The sequence below is a fragment of the Grammomys surdaster genome, unplaced genomic scaffold, assembly GCF_004785775.1.
Source record: "Grammomys surdaster isolate TR1022 unplaced genomic scaffold, NIH_TR_1.0 98, whole genome shotgun sequence".
Taxonomy (NCBI): Eukaryota; Metazoa; Chordata; class Mammalia; order Rodentia; family Muridae; genus Grammomys; species Grammomys surdaster.
The window spans coordinates 6,469,792-6,481,690 of NW_021604577.1; the positions used below are offsets into that span (position 1 = coordinate 6,469,792).

The 11,899-nt window shown below is 41.0% G+C and overlaps 1 pseudogene; it reads right to left on the bottom strand.

Moving 5' to 3' along the window:
• Positions 1–285: 285 nt before the first annotated feature.
• Positions 286–1,897, bottom strand: LOC114632949 (annotated as a pseudogene).
• Positions 1,898–11,899: the final 10,002 nt, after the last annotated feature.

Sequence of the window (11,899 nt, forward strand, 5' to 3'; positions counted from 1 at the left end):
TGTTTGTTTTTTAAACTGGAATGCAAGGGTATATATAACCAAGCCCTCACTTTACAGTTACATGTCAAACTTTCTGGATCATTAATGTCTCAGAATTAATGTCGCTGAAATCCTAGTAATAGATTATCCCAGAGTCCATGTTTCCAGATTTACATCTACCCAACATGCTCATTTGGCTGTGCACTTACCATGGATGCTGTATCTAATCTGCCACAGAGTCACTGACTACTTGCATAGGCAGGGATGTTAGTCTTGGACCTGGGTGCATGTGTGCTACAGTGGTGGTCAAGAGGTCCTGCTGCAGATCTGTTCAACGTCATTCATCTCTTAGAGACAATCTGCAGAAAGGGTAAAAGGTGAGTCCTGAGTCACCACTACATCATCCTCATTCTGAACTCTGAGACCTCGAAACTTCTCTGGGGCATCTCTGCCATCCTCTGGAATATAAATGCTTGAATCAGATAACTGTCTGGGAGGATGGTGGGTAGTTCACTGTAGGTGGCAGGATGTTGCAACCCACCACTACTAACTGTGAGAAGATCAAGAGTTGGTTCTGGTTCAACTGTGATCACCGTACCAGGCTGCAGAGGGAGTGAACGAGGCATGTCTGGAGTGCCATGGACATCCATCCTGAAATAATGGTCAACATGATGAGGGCAGTATTTTCAAGCACCCTTGAAGGCACTTTCCTTGCTGGTCTTTGTGATGCCCAAGTCCTTGAGATTCTGTCTTATCAGTGTCAGCATCATGCTGTTGATGTTCTCCAAGCTCATCCCAGGGGAGCACAATGTCAAACAAGTTTTTTGGATTTCTAGAACAACTTCATAGAGCTCTGCCTGAGGTGCGGTGAATCTGCCATTGAAGGGCAATGTCTCCGTGATGTCACTCATAGCAGGAAGATTCACAACCTCCATCAAGAAGCACCATTTCACCATCCTTGATGAGCTGATTATTCTTCACATAGTGCAAAGTTTTGGAGCAATTACAGCCTGCAACTAGGGGTGGGTAGGTTAATATGCCGGCACCTCGGGTACCACACTCAAATTCAAACTTTGCAGCAAGAAAGGCTTCATCTACCAGAGCTTTACTAGCAAACATGGTCTCTATGAAAGCCTCTGACACTAGCTTCCCAGCAACTTGTGTTCTCTTAATTTCTGTAGGAGACTTAACTAGCCGTAAGCACTGTATCAGCTGCTGGACACTCTGAACCTTGTTCTTGATCCTGGCTTCAATTAGAGGCTGCATGTAGTCAAAGTGAAGTTGTGTGTGAGAAGGTTTCATCGACTCATTCCAACCATGTTCGTCTCAGCTCTCAATTTTGGTAGCAAGTGTTGAAATTCTTCCAGCGGGTAGACTTCATCCACTCCAGTTAAAGCTATTCCTCCATCTGAGCCAGATAGAGGGCCATCCCACAATTCTTAACCACAATCCCTCCGAGGCACAAAATGCATGGCCTTATGGAATGGTAACTGATTCCCAGAGCAGCTCTGAAGGACCAGAATGCTATCAAGCTCTTGGAATCTACAGAGATACAGGAAGTAGTTGCCTTGATGGAATTTGTAGGGGATATCGTTGTTCATATAATATGCAGGGTCAGAGAGTACAACCACTGTGTGGTGTGTTGCACTTTTCTCTTGTGCTTCTTTGTGGACCAGAGCCATAAGTTTATGGCTTCAAAGTGCATATTCCACCTGAGATAGCCCTGGTGTTACCTCCCCTGGTTTGAGGAGGTGTGGATGTGTATCCAGGCTGGGCTGGCCTAAGTACCTGTTTGGAATCTTCTTTACTGGCACAGGCTGGAGGGAGTTCCTTCACTGTAAACATGACATGCATTCTGAGAGACCCCGGAGCCTTGCTATAACAGGAACCAGTTTGGGATTGAGAGCAGAGATGGCATGGCAGAGATGATAGCAGAGAAAGTACAAATTATCTTTGGAGGTTCATTTCTGAGTTTGCATTTTTACAAAATTCCAATATGTTCAAACTTAAATGACTTTATATCTTTATGTGTTTCTTATACATTCGGGGGGTGGTCTTTTTCTTATAAATTAGGTTTTGTCATTTCTAAAAATCTCATTCTTATTTTACTATTCAAATGCCAGTTTGTTCTCCAGGGAGAGGCATAATGGATACAGATTTAGGTGTGGGGGAGAGGTGGTGGAAGATTGTATACGAGTTGAGGAAAGGCAAACCATCAAAAAATTATTAAATGGAAAATATGTATTTTTAATAAAAGAAAAAGTGGAGGGTGGAGGTTCAGACTCAGATATTTTCTTCTGGTCTACTGCCAAATGCTCCAATCACTCTTATATTTTTCATGTGACAGAAATCAAGTAAAATCTCTGCAACAGACTTATTTTTGTGTACGGACAGATCTTTCTTTTAGACTAAACATGATAACCAAGTTGTGAAACATGAAGATACTAGAGAAGAAACCCATGTATTCCCTTTCCTCATACTTTAAGTTTAGCATCTTTACATTAATACTCATTTTGAATTATTCAAGATATTGTGCTAACATGGCTATGTTTATTCAAAGCTTTAATTGCCCAATTAAAGCAGGCAGATATATATTGTGCACCCAAAGTAATTCAACCATATATACAGTGTCAATGAAATAAATATTAATTTGGATTATGTACTGAACTAAATTAATTGTAAAAGTATACATGTAGCTAAGTAATCAATATATTACTTAAAATATTCTCCTTGTATCCAAAAATAATCTCCATTAAAATTTGAACATTTTAAAGAATAATCATTACAGAAAACTTTAAAATTCAACATTTGTTTAAACCAATTTGATGAATGTTATCAACATAATTAAAAATTATATGCACTACCTCATATATTTTCATTATTAATAATTAATATAAATTGAAGTAACTAAATAAAACATTTAAAAATAATAAAGAATCAAAAGTAAAGGCTATTATCTAAATGTGAAAAAAGTTAGATGCTGTCAGTGTGCTAAACTTTGCGTATAGTTTAGAGTATCAATATAATAGTCTAAAAATCAACATCAAAATATAAATGAAGAAGAGCACATCTCCAGATACATAAGAATTCTAAGCTATTCCAAAATATAAATGTAGTGCATCATTTGGTTTTGACAATTTGTGATTCCTAGATTTTACATAGATTTATACAGTCATTTGCACTATCTAATTGATCAAAGGTGATTAGAGAAAAGAGATGCCCCAGCCACAACAGGGACTAGAAGAAACAACTCTCTGCTAACTCAGGACAAAACTTTGTTAGATAAATAACTAAAATATTAAATAAACATATGGCCAACAAAAATATTGAGAAGATAAATTGAAATAAGTAAATAAAACATTTAAAAATAATAAAGAATCAAAAGTAAGGGCTATTATCTAATTGTAATTAGTACAACACAAAAATTACAGTGAAAAGAAATGTACAATATTAGACATTAGATGAATACATTTATTTAAAAACTAAATTAGGAAATTTTATACCTTACTACAATCAATGAGTACACTTAGAAAAAAATTTCAGAAAATCAGGTGAAAATAAAATAGTGACTTCCGGTTTGGGACCGAGCCTAGAGCAGGTCACAGGCAGCAGCTCCGTACCCAACCGCAGAAAACCAAGAAAAACAGGGACTCCCAGGAGCTTGAACTCACGCAGCATCCCAGGTAAGGAAAAAGCAGCACTCACCCCAAACAGGGAGCAACAGGGACCCACTGGGACCCAGGAATTCGCTCCTGGCCTGGAGCGGGCTCCATCCGGTCTGGGCCCGAGCACTCGCGGATCCCGGGAGGCAGCTCTGCACCCAATCTCGCAGACTCCAGAGGAAGCGGGGCTCGCAGGACCTCTGTGCCAAGCAGGGTCTTGGGCTAGGAGGTGGCAGTGCTTGCCCCCGAACAGGGAGTGGCTAGGACCCACTGGGACCCAGGAGTTCACTCCGGGGCCCGGAGCGTGGGTTCCTTCCGGTCTGTGCCAGAGCAGATCCCGTCTGTGCCAGAGCAGATCCCGGGAGTCAGCTCTGCACCCAATCTCACAGAACCTAGAGGGAGCGGGGCTCTCCGTGGCTCAAGCTAGCTCAAGCAGTTTCTTAGGCTAGGAGGTGGCAGTGCTCGCCCCCAATCAGGGAGCAACTGGGACCCACTGGGACCCACTGGGACTCATTGGGATCCAGGAATCCGCTCCTGACCCGGAGCCCCGGCCCCTTCCGATTTCCACCTGAGCACCGAGCACATCTTGGGCCTCATCTCTAACTCAAGCAGCAAAACCCATCCCAAACAGTTCTGACACAACCTAGATAATAGGAAAGACAGGCCCCAGTCAGAGACAGCACTGATAGCACAAAGGTGATCCAGATGGCAAAAGGCAAGCGCAAGAACACAAGCACCAGCAACCCAAGGTACTTGCCATTATCAGAACCTAGTTCTCCCACATTAGAAAGTCCTGAACTCCCCATATCACCAGGAAAACAAGAACCAGATCTAAAATCATTTCTAATGATGATGCTAGAGGACTACAAGAAGGAAGTAAATAACACTATCAAAAAACTTGAGGAGAACACAGGAAAACAGGATGAAGTCCTTAAAGAAACACAAAAATCCTTTAAAGAATTACAAGAAAACACAAACAAACAGATGAAGGAATTGAACAAAACCATCCAGGACATAAAAATGGAAGTGGAAACAATAAAGAAATCACAAAGGGAGACTATCCTGGAGATAGAAAACCTAAGAAAGAAATCAGGAGTCATAGACACAAGCATCACCAACAGAATACAAGAGATAGAAGAAAGAATCTCAGGTGCAGAAGATACCTTAGAAAATATTGACACAACTATCAAAGAAAATGCAAAATGCAAAAAGTTGCTATCTCAAAATATCCAGGAAATCCAGGACGCAATGAGAAGACCAAACCTAAGGATAATAGGTATAGATGAGAGTGAAGATTCCCAACTTAAAGGGCCAGTAAATATCTTCAACAAAATTATTGAGGAAAACTTCCCTAACCTAAGGAATGAGATGCCCATAATCACACAAGAAGCATACAGAACGCCAAACAGACTAGATCAAAAAAGAAATACCTCCCGTCACATAATAATCAAGACTCAAAATGTACAAAACAAAGACAGAATTTTAAAAGCAGTAAGGGAAAAAGGCCAAATAACATATAAAGGCAAACCTATCAGAATTACACCTGACTTCTCACCAGATACTATAAAAGCCAGAAGATCCTGGACAAATATCATACAAACCCTAAGAGAACATAAATGCCAGCCCAAGCTACTTTACCCAGCAAAACTCTCAATTACCATAGACGGAGAAACTAAGATATTCCATGACAAAACTGAATTTACACAGTATCTTCCCACAAATCCAGCTTTACAAAGGATAATAGCAGGAAAGCTCCAATACAAGGAGGGCAATCATACCCCAGAAAGAGCAAGAAAATAATCCTTTTCCATCAAACCCAAAAGAAGATAACCACACAAACGATGTCTCCACTATTAGCAAAAATGACAGGAAGCAAGAACACCCTCTCCTTAATATCTCTTAACATCAATGGACTCAATTCCCCAATAAAAAGGCATAGGCTAACGGACTGGATACGCAAACAGGACCCAGCTTTTTGCTGCTTACAGGAAACCCACCTCAGTGACAAAGACAGACACTACCTTAGAGTAAAAGGTTGGAAAACAATTTTTCAAGCAAATGGCACTAAGAAACAAGCGGGAGTAGCCATTCTAATATCGAATAAAATCAACTTTCAACTTAAAACTATCAAAAAGGATAAGGAAGGGCATTTCATACTTGTCAAAGGAAAAGTCAACCAACATGAACTCTCAATTCTGAATATCTATGCGCCAAATAGAAGAGCATCGAATTTCATAAAAGAAACCTTACTAAAGCTCAAAACACACATTGCACCTCACATAATAATAGTGGGAGACTTCAACACCCCACTCTCAGCAATGGATAAATCATGGAAACAGAAACTAAATAGAGATACAGTAAAACTAACAGAAGTTATGAACCAAATGGACTTAACAGATATCTATAGAACATTTCACCCTAAAGCAAAAGAATATACCTTTTTCTCAGCACCTCATGGTACCTTCTCCAAAATAGACCATATAATTGGGCACAAGACAGGCCTCAACAGATACAAAAAAATTGAAATAATTCCCTGCATCCTATCAGATCACCATGGTCTAAGGCTGGTCTTCAAAAATGACAAAGAGAATGGAAAGCCCACATTTACATGGAAACTGAACAACACCCTACTCCTTGATAATCAGGTAAGGGAAGAAATAAAGAAAGAAATTAAAAACTTTTAGAATTTAATGAAAATGATGACACATCATACCAAAATCTATGGGATACAATGAAAGCAGTGCTAAGAGGAAAATTCATAGCTCTAAGTGCCTACAAAAAGAAACTGGAGGGAGCATACACTAACAGCTTGACAGAGCACCTCAAAGACCTAGAACAAAAAGAAGCTAATACAACCAAGAGGAGTAGAAGGCAGGAAATAATTAAACTCAGGGCTGAAATCAACCAAATTGAAACAAAAAGAACTATCCAAAGAATCAATAAAACCAGGAGCTGGTTCTTTGAGAAAATCAACAAGATAGATAAACCCTTAGCTAGACTAATCAGAGGGCAGAGAGACAGTATCCAAATTAATAAAATCAGAACTCAAAAGGGGGACATAACAACAGAAACTGAGGAAATTAAAAAAATCATCAGATCCTACTACAAAAGCCTATATTCAACAAAATTGGAAAATTTGGATGAAATGGACAATTTCCTAGACAAATACCAGTTGCCAATGTTAAATCAGGACCAGATAAACCATCTAAACAGTCCCATAACCCCAAAAGAAATAGAAGCAGTCATTAAAAGTCTCCCTACAAAGAAAAGCCCGGGACCAGACGGTTTTAGTGCAGAATTCTATCAGACCTTCAAGGAAGACCTAATCCCAATTCTTTTCAAACTATTCCACAAAATAGAAACAGAAGGTACACTACCCAACTCATTCTTTGAAGCCACAATTACACTCATACCTAAGCCACACAAAGACCCAACAAAGAAAGAGAACTTCAGGCCAATCTCCCTTATGAACATTGATGCAAAATTACTCAATAAAATTCTAGCGAACCGAATTCAAGAACACATCAAAACAATTATCCATCACGATCAAGTTGGCTTCATCCCAGGAATGCAGGGTTGGTTCAATATTCAGAAATCCATCAATGTAATCCATTATATAAACAAACTCAAAGAAAAAAACCACATGATCATCTCACTAGATGCTGAGAAAGCATTTGACAAAATTCAACACCCCTTCATGATAAAAGTCTTGGAAAGGTCAGGAATTCAAGGTCCATACCTAAACATAGTAAAAGCAATTTACAGCAAACCAGTAGCCAGCATTAAACTAAATGGAGAGAAACTTGAAGCAATCCCACTAAAATCAGGGACTAGGCAAGGCTGCCCACTCTCCCCCTACTTATTTAATATAGTATTGGAAGTCCTAGCCAGAGCAATTAGGCAACACAAGGAGGTCAAAGGGATACAAATTGGAAAGGAAGAAGTCAAAATCTCACTATTTGCAGATGATATGATAGTATACTTAAGTGACCCCAAAACTTCCACCAGAGAACTCCTAAACCTGATAAACAACTTTAGCAAAGTGGCTGGATATAAAATTAACTCAAGCAAATCAGTAGCCTTCCTCTACTCAAAAGATAAACTGGCTGAGAAAGAAATTATGGAAATGACACCCTTCAAAATAGTCACAGATAATATAAAATACCTTGGTGTGAACCTAACCAAGCAAGTAAAAGACCTGTATGACAAGAACTTCATTCCCCTGAAGAAAGAAATCGAAGCCGATCTCAGAAGATGGAAAGATCTCCCATGCTCATGGATTGGAAGGATTAATATAGTAAAAATGGCTATTTTGCCAAAAGCCATCTACAGATTTAATGCAATCCCCATCAAAATTCCCACTCAATTCTTCTCAGAGATAGAAAGAGCAATCTTAAAATTTATTTGGAATAACAAAAAACCCAGGATTGCGAAAACTACTCTCAGCAATAAAAGAACTTCTGGAGGAATCACCATCCCCAACTTCAAGCTGTACTACAAAGCAATAGTGATAAAAACTGCATGGTATTGGAACAGAGACAGGCAGGAGGATCAGTGGAATAGAATAGAAGACCCAGAAATGAACCCCCATACCTATGGTAACTTAATCTTTGACAATGGGGCTAAAACCATCGAATGGAAAAAAGATAGCATTTTCAACAAATGGTGCTGGTCCAACTGGTGGTCAGCATGTAGAAAAATGAAAATTGATCCATATTTATCTCCTTGTACAAAGCTCAATTCCAAGTGGATTAAGGACCTCCACCTAAAACCAACCACACTGAAACTAATACAAGAGAAACTGGGAAAAAGCCTGGAATACATAGGCACAGGGAAAAAGTTCCTGAACAGAATGCCAATGGCCTGTGCTCTAAGACCAAAAATTGACAAATGGGACCTCATAAAGCTGCAAAGCTTCTGTAAAGTAAATGACACAGTCAATAGGACAGAGCGGCAACCAACAGATTGGGAAAAGATATTCACCAACCCTACATCTGATAAAGGGCTAATATCCAAGGTATACAAAGAACTGAAGAAATTAGACTCTAGACAATCAAAGAACCCTATTAAAAAATGGAGCACAGACATGAACAAAGAATTCTCAACTGAGGAAGCTCGAATGGTTGAGAAGCACCTAAAGAAGTGTTCAGCATCCCTAGTCATCAGGGAAATGCAAATGAAAACAACACTGAGATTCCACCTCACACCAGTCAGAATGGCTAAGATCAAAAACACAGGTGACAGTACATGTTGGCGAGGATGTGGAGAAAGAGGAACACTCCTCCACTGTTGGTGGGATTGTAAACTGGTACAACCACTATGGAAGGCAGTCTGGCGGTATCTCAGAAAATTGAACATAGCGTTACCTAGGGACCCAGCTATACCACTCCTGGGCATATACCCAAAAGAAGTTTCAACATACAACAGGGACACATGCTCCACCATGTTCATAGCAGCCTTATTTATAATAGCCAGAAGTTGGAAAGAACCCAGATGCCCTTCAACAGAAGAATGGATGCAGAAAATGTGGTACATTTATACAATGGAGTACTACTCAGCTATTAAAAACAATCAGTTCACAAAATTCCTAGGCAAATGGATGGAGCTGGAAAATATCATCTTGAGTGAGATGACCCAATCTCAAAGGAACATACATGGTATGCACTCACTGATAAGTGGATATTAGCCCAAAAGCTCACAATTTCTAAGAATCTTCATATAGACCACATAAAACTCAGATAGAAGAAGGAAGACCAAAGTATGAATGCGTTGGTCCTTTTTAGAAGGAGCATCAAAAGTTTCAACCAGAACTCCCAAAGTCTAAACCACCAACCAGAGAGCACAAAGGGAGGGACTCACGCACCTGTATAGGGAATTGAGGGTGACCTTGTTAGACTCCAGTGAAAGTGGAGGGCCAAGGTCCCCAAAAGTTTGGATCCCCTACTGTGTTGGAATTCGAGAGCAGGGAGATGGGACTGGGAGGTTGTTTGGAGCACACCATCACAAAAATTAGGAGGAAGGGGTAGGGGATAAGGGATTTGGGGGGAGAATGAGAAAGGAGACAACATTGAAAGGTAAATACGTATAATACCCAATAAAAACCCCACACAGATAAAGGATTTAAAAAAAAGGGAGTCTATTTATTTTAAATTAATTTCAAAAGTTTCTAGGAGATGCAAATTGGCTAAGATACTATTTTAAGCTCTCCACAAAAGAATTTAAATCTCTGTTCAATATTCTCAAGAGAGAGGTAAACCCTAACTTTCTCAACAGTTAAATGACAAAAGAGAGGTAATATCACAAAAAGTAGAAAAAGCTATTTCTAATCGATATATCATATAGTCTGATTAATTGTCAGTGGAGCTATAAAAGTCCTTTGACAAAAGATTATTAATATAGATTTATATATCCTTAAATAAGGCCTTCATGACTCTCTGAGTGTGGAAGGAGCAACTGTTGGCGCTTCTGCCCTGATTTTACAAGAACTCTGAAAAATTGGCTTTAAAAACAAAAGAGGGGGAACGGTACCCCCTCAGAAGGAGTCCCCCTGAAATACTCTCCATCATGCCTTGTTCACTTTTCTCTCTCTAAAGCTGAAAGCTCATGGCAAATCTCTTGCTGACCACGTTGGTGACCTCGGGCACCACCAAGACCAACAAAACTTTGCCACAGATATGGGGAAGGACCCTCATACCCATAAAGGGAATGCCCCAGTCCCAGTTCCCTTATGGAGCCGAGGACTGATATGCCTGCCCAATACCACAGAAGGCACAGCTAACCGGCTACCACAGATATTAATGAAAAAAATAGATACCCTCACAAAGCCAGGCCCAATCATAAATACGATGAATAACAATTTACATCCAGGGAAGAGAAATCTCCCTGAGAATCCCCTTCTTTTTTCTTTCCAGGTAAAATTGAATCACCCATGATGCCTGCTATTAGAAGTTCTAACCCAGATGGACCAGAAGCCAGGAGCCTCGCCCTTACCCTCACCCCCTACCTTTTCCCACCTGCACAAGGTCCCCTGAAGCTGGGCAACTGCAAGATCCTGCTTGGCAACTGCAGATAGACTCAAAGCAGTGTACCATATCATCTGAAGAATAGCAGGGAGACCATAACTCAAGCAGTGTACCATATCTTCTGAAGAATAGCAGGTTGCAGTCCTCCTTGCCCCCACGACTAACCAGGACCCACTGGTCGGGTCAAGTGGCACCCAGACGTGGGGCTCGAGGCACGGACCCATCCGGACGGACCCTCATTGAGAGGATGTGCGCACGACATCAAGATTGAGCAAGACAGAGATCATCGCCCGTGACCTGTCGTCCACGGAACCAGGTTGATGCTGCCATCAAGAAGGCAGTTGAAGTTCATTACCATCAGCTGAAAATTGCAGAGGATCCAGAAGTGACTCCGCAGGAGACTGACACAGCTGTCAGCTCCCCTGCCTCCCCCTACGGTCGACCCCTAGACTTCCACGCCCTCCAGAAGGGTTCCTGGTATGCCTGGCTTTGGCCTCATTTCTCTCTCTAGAGAGCTTGGCCTCTTGATCACCACAACAAAAATTGGCTTTTTCCTAAACCAAGGCCACCCTTGATATGGCCGCTAACATTGGGGAGCCTTCCTTTATGACAATATTACACCCCAAACTGATAAATGGTTGGTAACTTGAACATTTACAAGAGACTAGGATGGCTGTGAGTTAGCCCAATGACGGGATTATTGTAGGTCCACTTCCCAGGGGCCCACCCAATGCAGCAAAAAAGGAGTGCGTGGTGCTGGGAGTGGGTGCAGCCTACATGGCCTAAGACAGGGCTCTCACCCTCCTTTCACCCACATCAGAGTCCCTTGACGTTGCCCATCGTCGACAGCCTAAAGCCTTCGACCATCGATGTGACTCGTCTCACATCAGTGTTTTGGGGTTGTGAACTTGTCTAAGACCCCCCATAATTAGACATCCAAATTCAAAACTCACATAGTTGGGATTGAACATAAGACGCCTTCTCTAACTAAACAGAGAAGGGGGAGATGCCAGAAGCCAGGACCCTCGCCCTTACCCTCACCCCCTACCTTTCCCCACCTGCACAATGTCCTCTGAAGCTTGGCAACTGCAAGATCCTGCTTAGCAACTGCAGATAGACTCAAAGCAGAGTACCATGTCTTCTTAAGAATAGCAGGGAGACCATAACTCAAGCAGTGTACCATATCTTCTGAAGAACTGCAGGTAGATCATAATTCAAGGCAGTGTACCATATAGA